This window comes from Dermacentor variabilis, chromosome 1, assembly GCF_050947875.1.
Source record: "Dermacentor variabilis isolate Ectoservices chromosome 1, ASM5094787v1, whole genome shotgun sequence".
In the NCBI taxonomy this organism is placed as follows: Eukaryota; Metazoa; Arthropoda; class Arachnida; order Ixodida; family Ixodidae; genus Dermacentor; species Dermacentor variabilis.
Genome location: NC_134568.1, coordinates 248702008 through 248720730, shown reverse-complemented (window position 1 = coordinate 248720730; position 18723 = coordinate 248702008). Strand labels below are relative to the sequence as shown.

The window sequence follows — 18723 nt, the reverse complement described above, 5'->3', positions numbered from 1 at the left end:
AAAATTGAATGAGTTCGTTAAGGCAGTTGCGCTTGGCAGAGGGCCTAGAGGAACGAGCACGTATGCTGCACTTCCGGACACGCGCGTGACGTACGCCGCTTGTGGTGGTCGCGCTTGTCTAACGTCGGCAACCGCTTCGTTGTACACTCACTTTGTGTGTATTTGCTATAATAATGAAGCTTGATTGATTAATCGTGATGAATTATTTTTCATTTATTTCATTGCGCTATATTTTGTATAAAGGGTCAATACACAAGGATCATCTTTTGCAAAATGTGAAGGGAAGAAGCGACGAAAAGTGTTTTTTCGTCGCTGATGGCGCTGATGTGGGCGACTAGCTGGAGACGTATGAGTAGGTGAGCAGTCACAACAAATGGGATGGTGATGAGCCTACAGTGATGGTGGCGAAGACAATTTTTTTTTTACTTGGTGGGAAAAGCACGAGTGTGGTTTCAAAATCACGAAACAGAACTCCGTGATTGGGAGACCTACAAGCAGAAGCTGCGAGATCTCTTCGGAAAACCGTTGGGTCGGAACGTCATCGCCAGGAAAGAGTTGGCATCACGAGTTCAAACGTCCACCCAGGGTTACGTTGCCTATATACAAGACGTGCTGGCACTCTGCCGTAAGGCCGACGCTGAAATGCCCAAGTCTGAAAAATTTGGTCATGTCTTAAAAGGGGTCGCCGATGACGCCTTCAGTCTACTGATGTGTAAGAACTGTATTTCGATTAATGACGTTATCACGGAGTGCAGTCGTTGCGAGCAGGTGAAAAGCCGTCGTATACAGTCATTTGCACGGCTTCCCAATACGGCTGCAACATCATCTTGTGAAGACCGACAGGACTCTCCTGCGCGGCATCAGCAGCAGTAGGAGACTTCAGAGCAGCTGACGTAGATTGTGCTCCATGAGCTGGAAGCCATGGGGCCTGCGGCTCTGTACCCACCTGTCAACGATACATGCACTCCTATGGTCCCCCTTGTTCAGGCTATTGTGCGCCAAGAGCTCGCCAATGTCGCCTTACAATCAGTTTGCACTGTGGCCAGTTCCTGGCCGACCGAACGTCCTTCGCTCGTGCAGAACGAAAAATGGGTCCCTCGAGGTTCTCGCAACATGGCAGAGTGGTGAACACCGGATGACCGACCTATTTGCTTCAGTTGTCGCCACGTTGGTCATGTCGCCCGATACTATCGCAACCCCTGGTCCTCGATGCCGTTCTCAAACAGCCCTCGTCCAGACGGCAGTTTTCGCCATTTCCAGCCGCAATCCGAGCCGAACCTGCACCCCACGTACGGTACGACCACGTGGCGCTGTTGTTCACCGTCGCCGAGCAGTCACCAGTCCCGTTCGCCGCAAAGTCGTCGCCGGTCGTCCAGGTCACCCCAGTCCCGCCGCTTGTCACCGTCTTTCCGACCTGGGTGCGTACCTCTGGAAAACTAAAAGATGCAGCTCCAGGAGGTGACGCTGCATTGTCGCCGTCCCCGCCAAAGCCTCTCACCCTGCCGGCCAGACGCAATATAGTCGATGTAGAAGTTGACGGTGTAGATGTCCTACCGCTTTTTTATACTGGATTCCATATCTCGGTAAGGAGCAACCACCTTTTTTGCCACCTGAAGAAAGTACTTACACCAGCCGCATCCCGTCTTATCAGGGTCGCCGACGGAGCAACGCCCATTATCCTTGGCATGTGTACTGCCCAGATAACTGCTGCTAGTTTCAACATCCGTTTTATTTGCTGTTCTTGAGCGGTGTTCCCATGACTTGATCTTAGGCCTCGACTTCTTATCGGACCATTCAGCACTGATTGACTGCAGTACTGGCCTCCCCCAACTCGAGCTGCCTGATCACTGTTGTCCTCCAAAATCAGCTGAGCCTCGTTTATGCTGTGCAGACTTCGCACGGTTGCCGCCTCAAGCCGCTCTGTATAAACCTTTGACGTGCTTCCCATTTGTTCCTGACGGTGACTATGTGCTGACTCCTAATGTCAATGTTCCCTCGCTACGCACAATTGCTGTGCCTCATACCATTGTAACTATTGCCGACAACCACGTATTCCTTCCTATTTTAAACTTTGGTTCATGTAAGCAAGTTATCCCGGAAAGCATGTCGCTCGGCAACGCTTCTCCGATCGACCATACTGCCATCTCTGTATTGGATGTTCCGTCCTCGTCTGCAGCCACCTGCTGTCCGATCAGTGCCGCAGCGCCCGATCCCGGCATATTTTCAAAGATGATCGCTCATGACCTGCTTCCCGAACAGGCTGCGGATCTCTGTCGCGTCCTCGTGTCTTATCGCGGCGTCTTTGACTTTGAGGATCGCCTGCTGGGACATAGTTCCGTTGTGACCCATAAGATTAACACCGGTGATGCTAGTCCTATCTGTAGACATCCCTATCGCGTGCCTCATGCAGAACGCCACGTTATCCATGCTTAAGTAGACAAGATGCTAACCGAAAGTGTAATTGAGCCCTCTTCGAGTCCTTGGGCATCGCCAATTGTCTCGGTCAGGAAGAAGGATGGCAGATGGCGATTTTGTGTCGACTACCGTCAACTAAACAAGATCACAAAAAAGGATGTGTACCCTCTCGCACGGATTGATGACGCTCTCGACTGGCTTCACGGATCCAAATACTTCTCTTCAATCGACCTGCGATCCGGTTATTGGCAGATTGTGGTTGATGAACTCGACCGTAAGAAGACCGCTTTCATTACGCCGGACGGCCTTTACCTTTTTATGGTTATGCCTTTCTGACTCTGTAATGCCCCACAACTTTCGAAAGAATGATGGACTCTCTCTTTCTGGGCTATAGGGGTTCACCTGCCTATGTTATCTGGACGATGTCATCGCATTTTCCCCTACGTTTGACAGCCACCTCATTCGCTTGGCCACTATTTTTGAAGTCTTACTTAACTCTTCTAAATGCCATTTTGGACACCGCGAAGTCAATGTTCTTGGCCACCTTGTCAGTGCTACCGGTATACATTTCGATCCTGATAAGATTCACGCAGTCAAGAACTTTCCTGTAGCCTGCTAACCAAAAGAAGTGCGCAGCTTTATGGGCTTATGACCCTATTTTCGTCGGTTTGTTAAAAATTTGGCAGATATCGCCCGGCCCCTGACTGACCTTCTCAAGAAGGACACGGCGTTCTTTTGGGGCAGCGAACAAGCCGACGCCTTCGACGCCCTCATCCGCTTGTTGACTACGCCTCCAATGCTAGACCACTTTGATCCATCTGCCCCAACTCAAGTTCGCACAGACGCCAGTGGCCATGACATAGGTGTTGTCCTCGCCCGACAGCAAAATGGAGTCGAGAGCGTCCTTGCCTACGCTAGTCACCTCTTATCCCCTTCAGAGCGCAATTTTTCTGCCACCGAGCGCGAGCGCCTCGCCCTGGTGTGGGCAGTGGCTAAATTTCGCTCTTACTTGTTTGGCCTCCCATTTTCTGTCATCACGGAATCCCATACCCTGTGCTGGCTATTGTCACTGTCAGCATTGACTTTCTTGGTCGCTTTCCCACATCGATTAAAGGGAACAAATAGATAGCCGTTGCAACAGACTATGCGACCCGCTATGCTATTAGACGTGCATTGCCCACCAGCTGTAGATGTAGCAGACTTCTTACTTCAGGACGTCATTCTTCACCATGGCGCGCCAAGGCAGCTGCTGACAGATAGTGGCAGCTACGAAGTTGTCGAAGACATACTTCGTTTCTACTTCACCGAACAGAAGCTCGCAACCGCATATCACCCACAAACGAACGGACTGACTGAATGACTAAATCGCACCCTTACAGACGTGTTGTCTATGTGCGTTTCAGCAGACCATCGTGATTGGGACAGAACTTTGCCCTACGTGACATTTGCATACAATTCGTCATGTCAGGATCCTCCCGGTTTCTCGCCTTTCTACCTCTTGTTTGGTCGCCATCACACTCTGCCTTTTGACACCCTGCTACCTTCGGGGCCGCGACACACCACGGAATACACTCATGACGCCGTTGGTCGGGCTCGCATGGCTCGCCAGCTTACCTATGATCGACTTACAACAGCTCAGGCGTCACAAAATACTCGCTACGACAGTCGTCACCGGAACCTTGACTTCTCTTCCCGAAATCTCGTTCTTCTGTGGACTCCAATTCGAAACCTCAGCCTGTCCGAAAAATTGCTGTCACGCTATACCAGACCGTACTGGGTGTTGCGACGATTAAGTGACATAAACTACGAAATCGCCCCTGTTGAAGACACGCCATCGTCATTCCAGCTACGAACTGACGTCCTCCACGTGTACCACTAAAACCCATACTGTTCGTCTAGTTCGCTATCATTTTAACAAGCGCCGGTACGGCGCTCCAGCCCCCGGGGTTTATGTTACGGTGCATTTGGATAGGACCGTGTGCGCAAGAGGGAGATGAAGAGGAAGTGGTAGACTGTCTACTGGAGCTGTGACCATTGTACCAGCCTGCGCGTTTACCACTAACTGTTTCCTATGTAAATAGTTATACATACGTTTGTGCGTCGGGCTTCCTTTTCGTAACAATATAATACATTATTTCCAACACATTTCGGCAAATCAAGACAAATCCGCAGAGCCTTTCGCTCTAGGAGAACGAGGGTGTTAATCGTGTATGCTGGTCCACCAGAGAATAAAACCCACCCAAATTCCAATATGGACCAAACATACATTCAATAAACTACAACAAGAGTGTACCTGTGTGGCCGGCTCCCTAAAAAGCTAACAAAAATATCCATTAATTACTTTTAATTATTCTTTGCTAAATTGAAGCGCGGTAACAATGAAGTCATGCCTCTTTATCAGAAACCTGGATACTAGCATCGCTTTCCAGATATAGGTCCTTAAATGTGCTACAAAATATATTGGTGTTTCCGTTATGAGTTTCTTAATAGCGCCCCTATTTTCCAGGCGACCTTAACAGGAACTTCAATACATTTTTAACATCTGCTTGTCTTACGGCTCTGATAAACAGTCACGATTTGACTACTGCTCGGCTTGAAATACGCAAATGACACATATGTCATAAAGCACATAATTACAAAGATCATTGGTAAACATGTTTCGTTGGTTACCTGGACATTGGTATTTGTCGTGCATCTTCGACTGTTCAGGTAACCCACCTGAGTAGGAGTAATTGCACTACAAATTCTATGCGATATAAAAAAAATATCTTCAAACTTAAAAAAATAAGACCCGGTGTATTTGAGATTGTTTCAACACTAAAACTGCGGGATTCTTGGACACGCATAAAATTTTGCCGCTCTATGGCCTTCAGAGAGCCGCGATTTTTTTTTTTTCAATTATAGCACACAAGCGCGAGATACTTTTCTTCGTCGCACACAAGACTACTGCTTTCGAAAGTCAAATCGGCTCTTGTTGCGTCACAATATTACATTAACAGAAAAGAAGCAGTTTTGAGAAACTTTACCAGTGATTCCGAACTTGGAGCTTTTCGTATCTTCTTAGGATTATTTAGGCGAGACGGTCATGTGATTGATATTCATTGTTATCGTTGGGATGTGATCAACTGAACGTAAACACAAGTAAACAAGAAAGCTGCTTACATAACGAAGAAAAAAGTGATAGCGGAAGTGATCGAAAAAGACGGGAAGAAACAAACGAGAGGTAAGGTATAGAAACAGAGAGAGAAACAGAGAGATGTAGAGAGAGAAAGAGAGGGAGAGAGAGTCAGTGAGAGAGAGAAATATAGAGAGAGAGAGAAAAAGAAAGGAGAGAGAGAAATATAGAGAGAGAGACAAAGAAAGGACAAGAACGGCAGAAAGCTTGGCGAACTGCCCGAAAGATGGCGCTAGGCGTCCTGCAGTGAGCGTTTCTGTGGGGCGGCTTTCAGTGCTGAAAGTTTGGCCAGAGTCGGCATAAAAAGAAAAGAGACGAGAAGCTGGAAAGCAAAGACGGAGGGTGAGACACGCGACTGCGGCAGCAAGTCAAACCAGTTGTCCGAGGTGACGTCGCGAGTGACATTCCACCGCACGCAGCTATCGCCTGGACGTTTTCTCGTTGTAATTAATAAATGTCAAAAGGTTTTTACCCCGATAACAGCTGATAGCCTTCCTGGTGCCGGAGGCCCTGCCGAACGAGAGGAAAAGAAAGAGAATCGGGAACGACAGACGTGCCACTGAGTCTGCGAAACGTACCCCGCAGGTACGACGGTGGCCTTAATGATACTGCTTTCTCTCCCAGGATGTCTCCGGGGATCGATCTTCTATCGTTATGACCTTAGTGCCGCTGAGCATCTTTCCCGCTTGCTCGGCGGCCCGCTTATCTCGTCTCTTTATCATAGCTGCGTCCTGACTCCTCCAATGTGTTGCAAAGATCGCTTTCGTCCGGGGAGGACACCGCCCCCCCCCCTCACCTGACTTTAAAATAAAAGATTGCACCTCAGCCAATACTGGCCCCGGCGCCGAAGTGCACAGCGACGTGAGCCACATCACTTAGCGTCCCTTCCGAGTTTGTCAGACGGCAGGGAGAAATGAGGATGCCACTTCTCAAAAGGTAATAAACTCGAGCTGCCATTAAGAACAGCGAATCGTGCGTGCACTGCTTCGACCAAACAAACGCAAAGTCTGCACGCCGCCACACATCCGTCACGTGCTTAACGAATCTTTGTACAACGCCTATGCTGCCATCCGATTCTCTCCCGTCTTACTACCGCCTTCCCCCGCTAGGTGCAAGGTGATATAAAATACGACACAGAGCTTTATAGCGTTTTACAGCAAGTCTCCTTCTGCAGAGGCTCATTCGTCATCCCTCTGATAACTTCATAATGCACAAAAACAGGACGATGTCGCTAAATAGAGAGCAACATAACTCGAGCATATTCCGTCTTGAGTGAAAGGCATACTGTTGGGTAATGTACTTTACCACCTGGCCAACATATTATCAAGCAGCAATTATTTGCTGCTCTCCCGTCTTACTACCGCCTTCCCCCGCTAGGTGCAAGGTGATATAAAATACGACACACAGCTTTATAGCGTTTTAGAGCAAGTCTCCCTCTGCAGAGGTTCATTCGTCATCCCTCTGATGACTTCATAATGCACAAAAACAGGACGATGTCGCTAAATAGGGAGCAACATAACTCGAGCATATTCCGTCTTGAGTGAAAGGCATACTGTTGGGTAATGTACTTTACCACCTGGCCAACATATTATCAAGCAGCAATTATTTGCTAATTGCGACCATCACTTGCGGCGCCTACCATTAAATCAAGCGGTAAATACGGTACGGATCACCTGTCCCAGCCTTTTGAGTCTTGATTCACGGAGCGGTTATCACGCTAAATCGGTTCGTAAGAACAGACGCCAGTCTATATGTTTGATACCGAACGTAATATTATCGAAGGTGGTCGGCCACTCACCAACTGTTCTTATATATTAATGAAGATATTAATGAATTCAACCCGCAGCTATTACAGTGCCACTGACATGTAATACTGTATTCAGCTATCACGCAACAGTAGGTTCTTCATGTCCTAAACTTGTACTAGTTCATTGTCAAAACTAGCAGTTTATGGGCGAATTCCTGGCACATGTTATCCTTCCTCAAATATGACATCTTTGATGATATGTCACTTCTCTATGATAACATAGACAGAAGAGAAACAAATCTGCGTGAAATAACCGCAAGAAAAAAAAAGAGAGATAAAGAAATTACGTTTATCTGCAAATATGCCATCCCGAATGTCAGCTCCATCGCAAGAGGCCGAGAACGGCGGCAAGTGGTCTGCTTTGACGGAGAGGTACAAGTATGGAGGCTTGGGCTTGTTGGTAACTCATGTCAACAAATGGGCCCAGCATAGAAGATAATGACGAATAAAGGGAACAAGCACAACACTGGCTATAATTGTTCTTCCATTTATTTATTTATTTATTTATTTATTTATTTATTTATTTATTTTTATATTTGACCATGGTTGCATAATATGTGACCTGTTTTCTTCCGAATAATGTGTGTTCCATCTTCTCGTGTCAGCATTTTGCACTGCGTCTATTGTTGCTTGCCGGAGGAAAATGCATCTGTCATCATTACTTCGTAATGGGGACGGAAGGTGCACACGCCAAACAATTATGGTGAAGAACTAGGGAAAGTACGTCGCCAAATTATAGCAGCGAAAGTCCCATTCGTTGAAAGGGACTTTCAACGAATGACATCACCCGTGGTAGAAAAAAAAACGTACGAAAATTTGCAACAAGCAGCAAGGAAGTTACGAACCAGTAGATGAAGTCCGCTGACGGTTGTACTCTGCCATGCAGTGCTAGAGACATCTACCGGAAGAAATTCACAGCGCGGAGGTCCAAGGGTAATCGATAGCCTTCTAGCTGTGCCACTAGTCTCGCCATCTCGTTATTCTCTCTCACACTACGTGTGTGCTGCCTCGAGGTTCATGACAATCTTGAAGAGGTTGACTTTAGGGCTTGGTAGAGGGCATACGTTCTCATTATACGACATGGTATGGCGATATTAAACTGCTAAATGTGCGCAGCGCCAAACTCGACAACAAATCCTGTCAACTTATTCATACAATACAAGCATCTCGGCACTAAAAGCCCAAATAAACCTACCCTCTCTAGCCTCACGCCGTAGAATAGCCCGTCTTAATCTTTTTCATAACTAACTCCCCACTCCCTCATGGAATGTCTCAACAGAGACCTTTGAGGAAATGAATAAATAAATAAATGAAGTGCCTGTTTGAGTGCGTGACAGAAAAGACGAAGAGTGCGGTGTATATGAAATAATACTGAAGAAGAGCGACAAGAACAGCGACGACACAAGAAAGAAAGAAAGAAAGAAAGAAAGAAAGAAAGAAGGAAGGAAAGAAAGAAAGAAAGAAAGAAAGAAAGAAAGAAAGAAAGAGAGAAAGAAAGAGAGAAAGAAATAACACGCACTTCAGGATGAAACATACACGTAATGTCAATAACCTCAGATGATACTTTAGCAACGAGGTTGATGAGAAGGTTCTCCAAATCAAGCTGAATAAAAACATAGTTTGAACAAGGTGGTGCGTACACCGTGCACCTTTCCTGGCAACAAATGACACGGCCGAGCTTCTAATGGTGAAAATTATAAAAGTGAAAAATTCCAAATCGTCCGCTATGCATATGCATACCGTAAATATGTTTTGTTCACTTTCAACTAAAGTAAAATAATAGACAACGCCGACAAAATCATTTAGTACTCGTGTAAGCCGCTCTGCTTCTATTTGTCTCCCAATCTGGAAGGCAGCTGCTTTAGCTTCTCTATACCGTGTGACGTCGACTCTAGTTAGCGAAGCTTAAGTTGCTCCCTGAGATACACCTCCTTTTTTATCTTCGAAATTCTCGCGACAGTTCAAACGGCGTGTAGATCTTTCTGTTCTCTTTCTTTTCTGTTATTTGTGGACTCACAGCAGCAGCGCTCTCTCACACACATGTTCCTTTATTCTAATTCATTTTCTTCTCCTCTTTCCGTTGTCCTCGTTTAAAGCATCCACGTTGTGCCAATTCCTGTGGTAATTTCCAGTATCAACATGTTTGCACAGCGCAAAAGACGAGAACTGAAGGAAGAACACAACACAGGCGCTGAATTCAACTGATCTTTATTTGCGAAATCGCCAGAACTATATACATGAGCAAAAGTAATGAAAAAGGAAATTTTGTATTATTTCACAAAAGTTGTTTTTTCATTACTTTTGCTCATGTATATAGTTCTGGCGATTTCGCAAATGAAGATCAGTTGAAGTCGGCGTCTGTGTTGTGTTCTTCCTTCAGTCCTCGTCTTTTGCGCTGTGCAAACATGTCGATATTGAATCAACAACTCGCCCCCAAGCTTCTACCAATCAAGTAATTTCCAGATCATTTATTCCATTTCCCTTTCTTCAATTCTGGGGCAAAATTCAAAAGGCTTTTCGTTCATAAGTGCTCTTTGCTATCGGCTGATCGCCTTCGCTAATAATACGTTCAATGTCAAAATTGGACAGTTTTAGTACTGAGCCATGACGATACGTACACAGCACGCAAGCGGATTGCGGAACGTAGCAGCGCTTGTCACGTCAGGGCTTTTAGTACTTGGAAATGCCTACGTAGTACGCAAGCGGGCGAGCGTCGTTAGACGTTGGGCGCGTCGTAGCGCGTCGGCCGCGTCCGCCAGTACGCCGAACCGTCGGTCGAACTATAGACGCTGTTGATCTCGCCAACGTGATGTTACGTGCAAGCTTGTTCACACAACGTCAAACTATATTTAGGCCTTTAAGAGGCTCTGCTTTTAATACGGATGCAATACACGAATCATATAGAGAAAAATAAAAACCGAGTACTCGCTTTCTGAGGCTGGCACGGTCATTTTCAATGAACTGCGCCAACAGGAGGTCAAGCCTTTCGCGCGAACAGCGTACACTGAACGCTTTCTAAAAAAACAAAGTTCATATTTCTTTGCTATGGATTCCCACCGTGCAGGATCTGGAAATGGCTTCGGTTCGTTCACTTCACGCAGCAAAGCCAAATCGTAGGCCATTCAAAAGTACAGCCTTCCATTGGTCCCCTTCGGCGCCGTCATTTTGCGAAACTCTTTTGTCTAGTGCACTCGCGAACAAACGGGAACCACGAGAGCAGCACGCAAGGCTCCCCACGTACGCACGCAAGAATCGGATGTGTGCGTACGCAGCGGCCGCGTACGCATCACGCACCGTTCATGCTGCGTTCTGCACATGCGCCCTTTGCAGGACGTAGCGATCTTGCGTACGCAACGCCGTTACGTACGCAACGTACGCAGTACTAAAACTGTCTATTATCTGGCATTGTCACTTACGAAAAATTCTAGTATAAGAGCTCTTTACAGCTAAGCTGTATATGGCAAGCCGATTCGCCCGTCCGTCTGTCGCCTGTACGCCGAAAACTCTTCCGACGCTAGGCCATGAGCATGCGTGAATAAAAAACTCAGTGCCCTTCCACTCTGTGAAGAAGGATGACCAGCGAAGCTGTGTATGTGTGCCCCTTAATGGCGAGCTGCACCTCCGCCGTGGGTCGGCCCGGCATTACACTATCTTGGGGATCGGCCCACGTATGCGGAGTGTTTAACGCCTGCTCCACCTCCGCCGCGGGTCGGCCCGGCATTGTACTATCTTCGGGATCGGCCCACGTATGGGGAGTTTTTTGCTTACCCCACCAACGGCACGAAAATTTTCTTGGACGGTAGAAGTATACAGCTTCACTGTAAAAAAGAGAAATAGAGGTGCGCGATTGGCTGCGCCAGTAGTGACGTTGTTGCTCTCCGTCGCTGCCGAGCACGCGCGCAGCTGTTTCTTTCCGGCTCCGAAATGGGTAGGCCATCCGTCATACGTACTCCTGAGGAGCAGGCAGCTTTCGATCAGCAACGCCGTGAGAAGAACCGGGAACGAGATCGTCTACGCCGTGCGGATGTTAGCCCAGGCACAAGAACAGGCTCGTGTAGCCGAGCGCAAGCAGCAACTGCGTACCGAGGATTCGGCAACCTACCAAGCCGTCGTTTACTGAACCGTAGGGACTAACTCAGTGATAAACACCGGGGCCGCACGGTTCAGCTTCGCTGGTTTACCATCCGTATGGAGTGCTTGGGCGGTGATTTTTGTGAACGCGGTCCCTGTTACTTTGTCTCATAACCTGAAAACTTCAAGACAGGCTGTTTGAGAATGCTCTAAAAATTATCTGCGTTCTATTTGATCATGCATGACGTACACTATAGCCTGCGCAACAGTATTACGATGTTGTGGTTCTTGTTTTAGGCCTAAGAATAAAGGAGTTTTAACAGATGCGAACGCTGAAAAACCTGCTTTATTCTTAAAGGCGCAGATATATTCTGGTGCAACGCATGCGCGCGCCACACTCGACGCAGTTATGCTATGCTGGCGCAAAGCGGCCACAATGTACAGTTTAGCATCACCGCGCAGCCAGCGTGACCGGCGGCGTTCGGCGCGCTTTGGCGCGTCTGGCGCGGGAATGGCGAACCAGCGCTGGCCAGGAGGCGCTACAGGCAGTTTTGGTGTTTAACTAAAATATGATGACACCGTCCGGTAAGGAGGCTACGAAGTTGCCACGACATATATAACGATAACAGACTCGCGCCTGCATCAACGTTTGCTTAGCCCTATGTGCCCATGCAGCCAGGTTCTGTCCATGGCCATGAGCGTTGCGTTAAACGTATGCGCTGCTGCGTCTAAGTCGGTGCCCTGTCATGTGAGGAGCCGTGAAAAGTGTGTCGCAGTATAACTGGCGAATTTGTAGAAACGATATCACAGTATGTGCCACTGTAAACTGAGCTCGGCACTCGCTAAGCAGTGCGTTACGGCGTTGCTGTTGGAACGCGAAGCTTTAGCGCTGGTTGACCATAGAACATGTCCTTTATCATGCCGGAGACGCTAGAACACAGTGCATCGCGCTCTAGCTTGGCTGGCCGGCAGCATGCGGGCCTACAGTTCGGGTTTACTGATGAGATTGCGCTGAGTTTCCGCTTTTGCTGTACGAAAAAGCAGTCGCGTGCCGCGCGCGTATGTGCATGCGCTGCGACAATAACTTATCGTCGCTTTGCTACAGGCCACTTTCAACGCTCTGAACTATACAGCTATGTAGAGACCAAATATTCGGCGATCCTGACGTTATACCGACGTGACGTATCCTACTTCACCGGCCGCTGCCGGGCACGCTGGAAACACCGGACTATACCCGCTGCTTAAGATATCACATACAAAGACAGAGTACAGTGCAACGAAAACCAGTAGATTATAGGGGAAAACTCGAGAAATTTTTAATTTTGCTAAGCAGTAGAATCGCAAGGCGTGGAGCGAGTCTAAGTGAATGGCAATACTGAAGCCTTACATGCGACAGGTCACATGACCGTGTTCTGTGAGTAGATGGCAGTGTGAGCGCGTGGATGGTAAGTGCGAGTGAACCTCAGCGTGAGCGACTAGACGTGAGTGCGAGCATGAGATACTGTCGCTGAGCGCAAGAGGACGTTAGTCGGAGCGCCTGCGAGTACAGGTGCACTAAGTAAGCGCTTGTGATCTGTGGCTGTCACATGCTCGACAGCCAGTAGGTGCGCGGGGATGTTTCTGTGACTCCGACTATGTGCCCATGAGTGTAATTGGACACGACCCATGAGTGTAAGTGTATGTGAGCGCGGACGGAAGTGCTTTCCGGTCAGAGTGAATGGAGCTCATAGCGGAATCAAATGAGTGTCCTTGAGACACTGCGACAATGAGGGCTGTTACCTGTCCAAATATCTAATTCTTTTTTAACTCCACTGGACTGACGGACCGTTTGCTGATGCGAGGCTGTACATTTTCCTGGGTTCTGCTCGCGGCGTCAGTTTAGGATAGCTGCTTGAGCAGGTTCAAGTGGATGATGTATACCCCTTATAATTGCACAATTCTTCCTCAATGCAGTGAGTGTAGGATCAGTCTGAGCTACCTACTGCTTCTCCTCATGAGATTTCATCTTGGTCACAGTTGCGTCCGCGAAGATTTCTCATAATTTGCACCAGCCGCTAGATTATAAAGCAATTTGAACGCCTAAGTCACTTCTTTCTATAACTCACACCCTTACACTCTTTGCGGTTGTAATCGTGCGAGTCAAAGGCCAATTTGCCCCCTTTAGGACCCTTAAGGATATAAATGGGTTTGCATTGTATTGTCTACGTAAAGAAAAATTTCGCCGCAGCATAACCACCATACAATAGGCGCCTTGTCCATAAACTGCTGTTAACAGTACAAATGACAGCCAGTATACGAGAAGTACACCAGGCCGCTTTCACTTGTCACTTTATCATTGCTAGTTGAGTTTTCTGCGTTCAACCTGAGCATATTGTTACGTCCAAGCGCGTAAAAGGGACGCGTGGATCAAGAAGAGGAAGAAAGAGGAGAACGAAGACTGTGCAGCGGCCATTCCTGTTGTTCGTAGCCTGCCGTTCCTGCTCTCGCACGCCTAAATAAACCCCTTTTCCCCGTGCTTGTAACAAATTGGTGGAGGTGCGGGGTACACCTCGTAACCACGGAGCCTACGCTGCTACAACTTCGCCGAAGCCGTCGACTTGCCGGACTTCCGCCACCATCACCTGACATGACTGAATACGCCTGCCAGATTCCCGAAGGTTCTGACGCGGCTTCAAGGCCAGCACCTGGCGTTCCGTGGCAATACTACCGGGTGCCACTCACTTTCGGAGGAAAAGCCGGAGAAGATGTCGACGAGTGGCTCACAAACTACCGAAGGGTGAGCCGATCTAACGGTTGGAACTCGACCGCAAAGTTGTCAAATGTTGTGTTTTCCCTTACCGACACAGCACTCGTCTGGTATGAGAATCACGAAGACACGCTCACTTCATGGGAGCTTTTCGTAGAGGAGCTCAGAGCGTGTTTTGGAGACTCTAGCGCAAAGAAGAAACGCGCCGAACAGACGCTTTCGCAAAGAGCTCAGATTCCCGGGGAGACCTGTACGACTTATATCGAAGAAGTGCTGAAACTGTGCAAAATAGTGAACTCTCAAATGTCTGAAGAGGACAAAGTTGGACATTTGTTGAAAGGGATAGCCGAAGACGTCTACAATTTTTTGATCGGCAAAGAAAACCTGGATTCCGTGTCTGACGTCATTCGCCACTGCAGGACCTTTGAGACGCTGAAGATGCGACGGATAATACCGAAGTTTGGTCGCCTGGCTAATGTCACAACGGTGGCAAGTGTAGAACCGAGTTCGTGTGTTGACCTTCCATCAACAATACGGCAGATTGTTCGTGAAGAGTTGCTCCATCGGGAAGAGATGTACCGTTGCACACCCGGCATCGCTGGTGCGTACTTACCACACGAGATGCGAAACACGGCCGTTTCGACCGCATGGCAACCCACGGTTCACTCAGCGACCGTCGAGTATAGGTCTACCCCACAAACGACAGGGACCCTAAGCTATCCAGATCATGACTACGACCAACGCCCTCGCCGCACGCACGCCTCCGGGCGGCCGATGCCTAGCCATGATGAATGGGACCCACCTGCTGGCTATGCAGTCGACAGCAACATGCGTGACTACGTGCAAGAACATCGAAATTTGCGGCATCTGCCGGTGTGTTTCCAATGCGGTGTCGCGGGCCACATAGCGAGATTTTGCAATCGTCGCCCAACAACGTGGAATCGTCGATCGGGGTCTTCAACAAGGACCACACCTCCTACGAGGACAACTCAACAGCCATGCACCACCTCTTGGTCAGCTGGCGTCCCTCCTGGCAACGATTACTGGCAGAGAAGCTTCCGGAGCCGCTCGCCGGCATCTGACAGGAGTTTTACGCCACCGCCAACTTCTCGTGCACCGCGTTTACGTCAATCTCCATCGCCAGTGCACCGCTCAGCCTCGCCTTCACAACCGGAAAACTAGCTAGCGCGGCCGATGGGGGTGAGGTCGCTCGACACGTGCTATCGATAGAAATGCCCCCTGCAGTTGCTATGATTAAGAACAAAGTGCATGTACTTGTTGATGGTGTTCCTACAATGGCTTTAGTGGATACCGGGGCAACTGTATCCGTAATGAGTCTCGGTTTTAAAGGACGGTTGGGGCGCAAAGTTGTATTTCCGTGGGACCAGGCTGCAACATTTTGTGGAGTGAGCGGCGAGTCGTTGCGCCCTGTTTGTGTGTGCACTGCTGAAGTGTCCCTGGCTGGTGGAGTTTTCGCGACGGAGTTTGTAGTTATTCCCCGATCGACGCACGAAGTGATTTTGGGCATCGACTTTTTGCGGCAGTGTGGTGCGACCGTTGATTGTCGCACGGGGGAAGTTTGCGTCGATGACCATGTTTCGTCCGGGCTCTTAGAGGAGACTTGCAGTCAAGGTGAACTTTGTGTGTCTGCAGATACTGTTGTGCCTGCGTCCACCTCGGTGTGCGTGCCGGTTGTATGTCGCGGTGAAGTTCCAGGCAGTTTCGATGCCTCCGTAGAGCCAATGCATCTAAATTGTGTGAAGAAGAACGTTTTTGTCCCTCATTGTGTGGTATCCATCGACAACGGGCGTGCTGGCTTGTGGACGGCCAACTGCTCGGCAGAACCCGTCCTGCTTCCAGACGGCTTGAAACTTGCCTACTTTACAGAATACACGTCTTCGTCCGTAGCCGTACTAACAGACTCGCCGTGTGACCCTGCTGACGCTCGCCAAGTCTCAGACAAAAAGCTTCTGTCGATGATAAACAAGTCGCTCAGCACAAGGGAGCGCCATACCTTGGTGGATACGCTTTCTAAGCATCTGTCAGTGTTTGACTTTGCGCAGCCGGACAAAGCGTTCGCGATTCCCGAGTCACGAACGCGCCATACTATCGATACGGGATCTGCGCGCCCGATCAGGCAAAAGCCTTATCGCGTGTCGCCTAACGAGCGCAAGATAATCGGGGAACAAGTGAGTGACATGATGAAAAATGGAATAATACAAGAGTCCTCGAGTCCTTGGGCAGCTCCGGTCATACTCGTCAGAAAGAAAGATGGTAACTGGAGATTTTGCGTCGATTATCGAAGATTAAACGCCGTGACTAAGAAGGATGTCTACCCGCTGCCCCGGATTGATGATGCAATTGATTGTCTTCATTCGGCCTCTTATTTTTCTTCAGTGGACCTGCGCTCAGGATATTGGCAAATCCCGATACACCCGACAGACAGAGAGAAAACAGCCTTCATAACCCCGGATGGATTATTCGAATTCAATGTGATGCCATTTGGGTTGTGCAACGCTCCAGCAACCTTTGAAAGGTTCATGGACACCATTCTGCGTGGGTTAAAATGGAACATCTGTATGTGCTATCTTGACGACGTTGTTATATTCGGGCGCACATTCAATGAGCACAATACACGCCTGGATATTGTCCTCGACTGCATCAAAAACGCCGGCCTGGTTCTGAACTCCAAGAAATGTAAATTTGGTGACCGTCAAACCCTTGTGCTGGGTCATCTTGTTGACAAAGACGGTATCCGGCCTGATCCCCTCAAGACGGCAGCTGTTGAGGCATTCAGTGCGCCGCAGTCAGTGAAGCAACTTCGTAGTTTTCTGGGTCTTTGCTCTTACTTTCGCCGATTTATTCCTGGTTTTGCTGACGTCGCTTATCCTCTGACAAATCTGCTACATAAAGACGCACGGTTTGAGTGGACACCCGAGTGCGAGTCTGCATTTCGTCAGCTGAAGTTCCTGCTGACCTCCCGACCTATCCTTCGCCACTTCAATCCTACTGCGCCGACAGAAATCCACACAGATGCTAGTGGCGTCGGTTTGGGCGCCGTCTTGGTCCAACGTTATGACGACCGTCAGCACGTGATTGCTTATGCAAGCCGCTCATTAAGCAAACCTGAACGAAATTACACGGTGACAGAGCAAGAATGCCTCGCTGTAATCTTTGCAGTTCAGCGATTTCGCTCGTACTTGTACGGACGCCCATTCCTAGTCGTCACAGACCACCATTCCCTGTGCTGGCTCGTGAATCTTCGCGACCCTTGTGGTCGCCTTGCGCGCTGGGCTTTGAGGTTGCAGGAATATAACTTCACTGTTGCCTACAAGAGTGGCCGAAAACATGCTGACGCAGACTGCCTTTCCCGTATGCCGCTTACTACGACGGACTGCGACGCAGACGATTTTGATCATCTCGTCGCTTCTGTGACATCCGCGTTTCCAGAAATCGATGTGTTCAAAGCAGAACAACGGACAGACACCAAATTGGAGCCACTCTTCACTTCTGCCCATTCAAGTGCAACAAGCAGCTACTGTCTACGTGACGGGCTCCTGTACAAAAGGAACTACTCAAGCACGGGTGCACGCTTCCTTCTAGTGGTGCCGGAGCGTCTCCGGCCAGCAATCCTTCAGGCTATGCACGATGACCCTACCTCCGGTCACTTAGGCACTGTGCGCACCCTTTATCGCATTCAAGAACGCTTTTACTGGCCCCGGATGCGACATTCGGTTGAGTTGTATGTCGCCAGCTGCATACAGTGCCAACGTCGGAAACGCCCAACCACTGCCCCATCTGGTCTGCTTCAACCTGTGCCACCTCCCAGCTCACCCTTTCGGCAAGTTGGAATTGATCTGTTAGGCCCTTTTCCAAAGTCATCTAAGGGGAACCGCTGGATAATTGTCTGCGCCGACTATTTCACGCGCTATTGCGAGACAGCGGCTATACCATCAGCCACCGCCACCGAAGTATCGCTCTTCTTCACGCTATTGTTCTGCGACATGGACCGCCTGGTGTTATTATAAGCGACCGGGGACGTCAATTCACGGCGGATATCGTGGAAGAGCTTGTGCGTTTATGTAACTCGCACCTCAGGCACTCGACGCCGTATCATCCGCAAACGAACGGCCTCACTGAGCGCACTAATCGGACAATCACAAATATGCTTTCCATGTATGTTGCGTCCGATCACAAGAATTGGGATGAAGTTCTACCGTTTATTACTTACGCCTACAACACCGCCAAGCACGAGACAACCGGCTACAGCCCCTTCTTCCTTCTATATGCTCGGCCGCCCCGGTATACGCTCGACACTGTCCTCCCTTTTTACCACCACGACAATCCTACGGTCGCCGATACGCTATGCCTTGCTGAAGAGGCTCGGAGACTTGCGCGTCTGCGGACTTTGGCATCACAAGAAAACTCCAAAGCCCGCTACGACGCACGACATCGGCCTGTTGCATATCACCCTGGTGATCTCGTTTGGCTTTGGACTCCTACAAGGAA

The 18723-nt window shown here is 48.9% G+C and overlaps 1 pseudogene; it reads left to right on the top strand.

The window, feature by feature from the left end:
- Positions 1-2103: 2103 nt before the first annotated feature.
- The window catches only part of LOC142563681 (uncharacterized), a 28491-nt pseudogene continuing 11871 nt past the window's right edge, over positions 2104-18723 (top strand).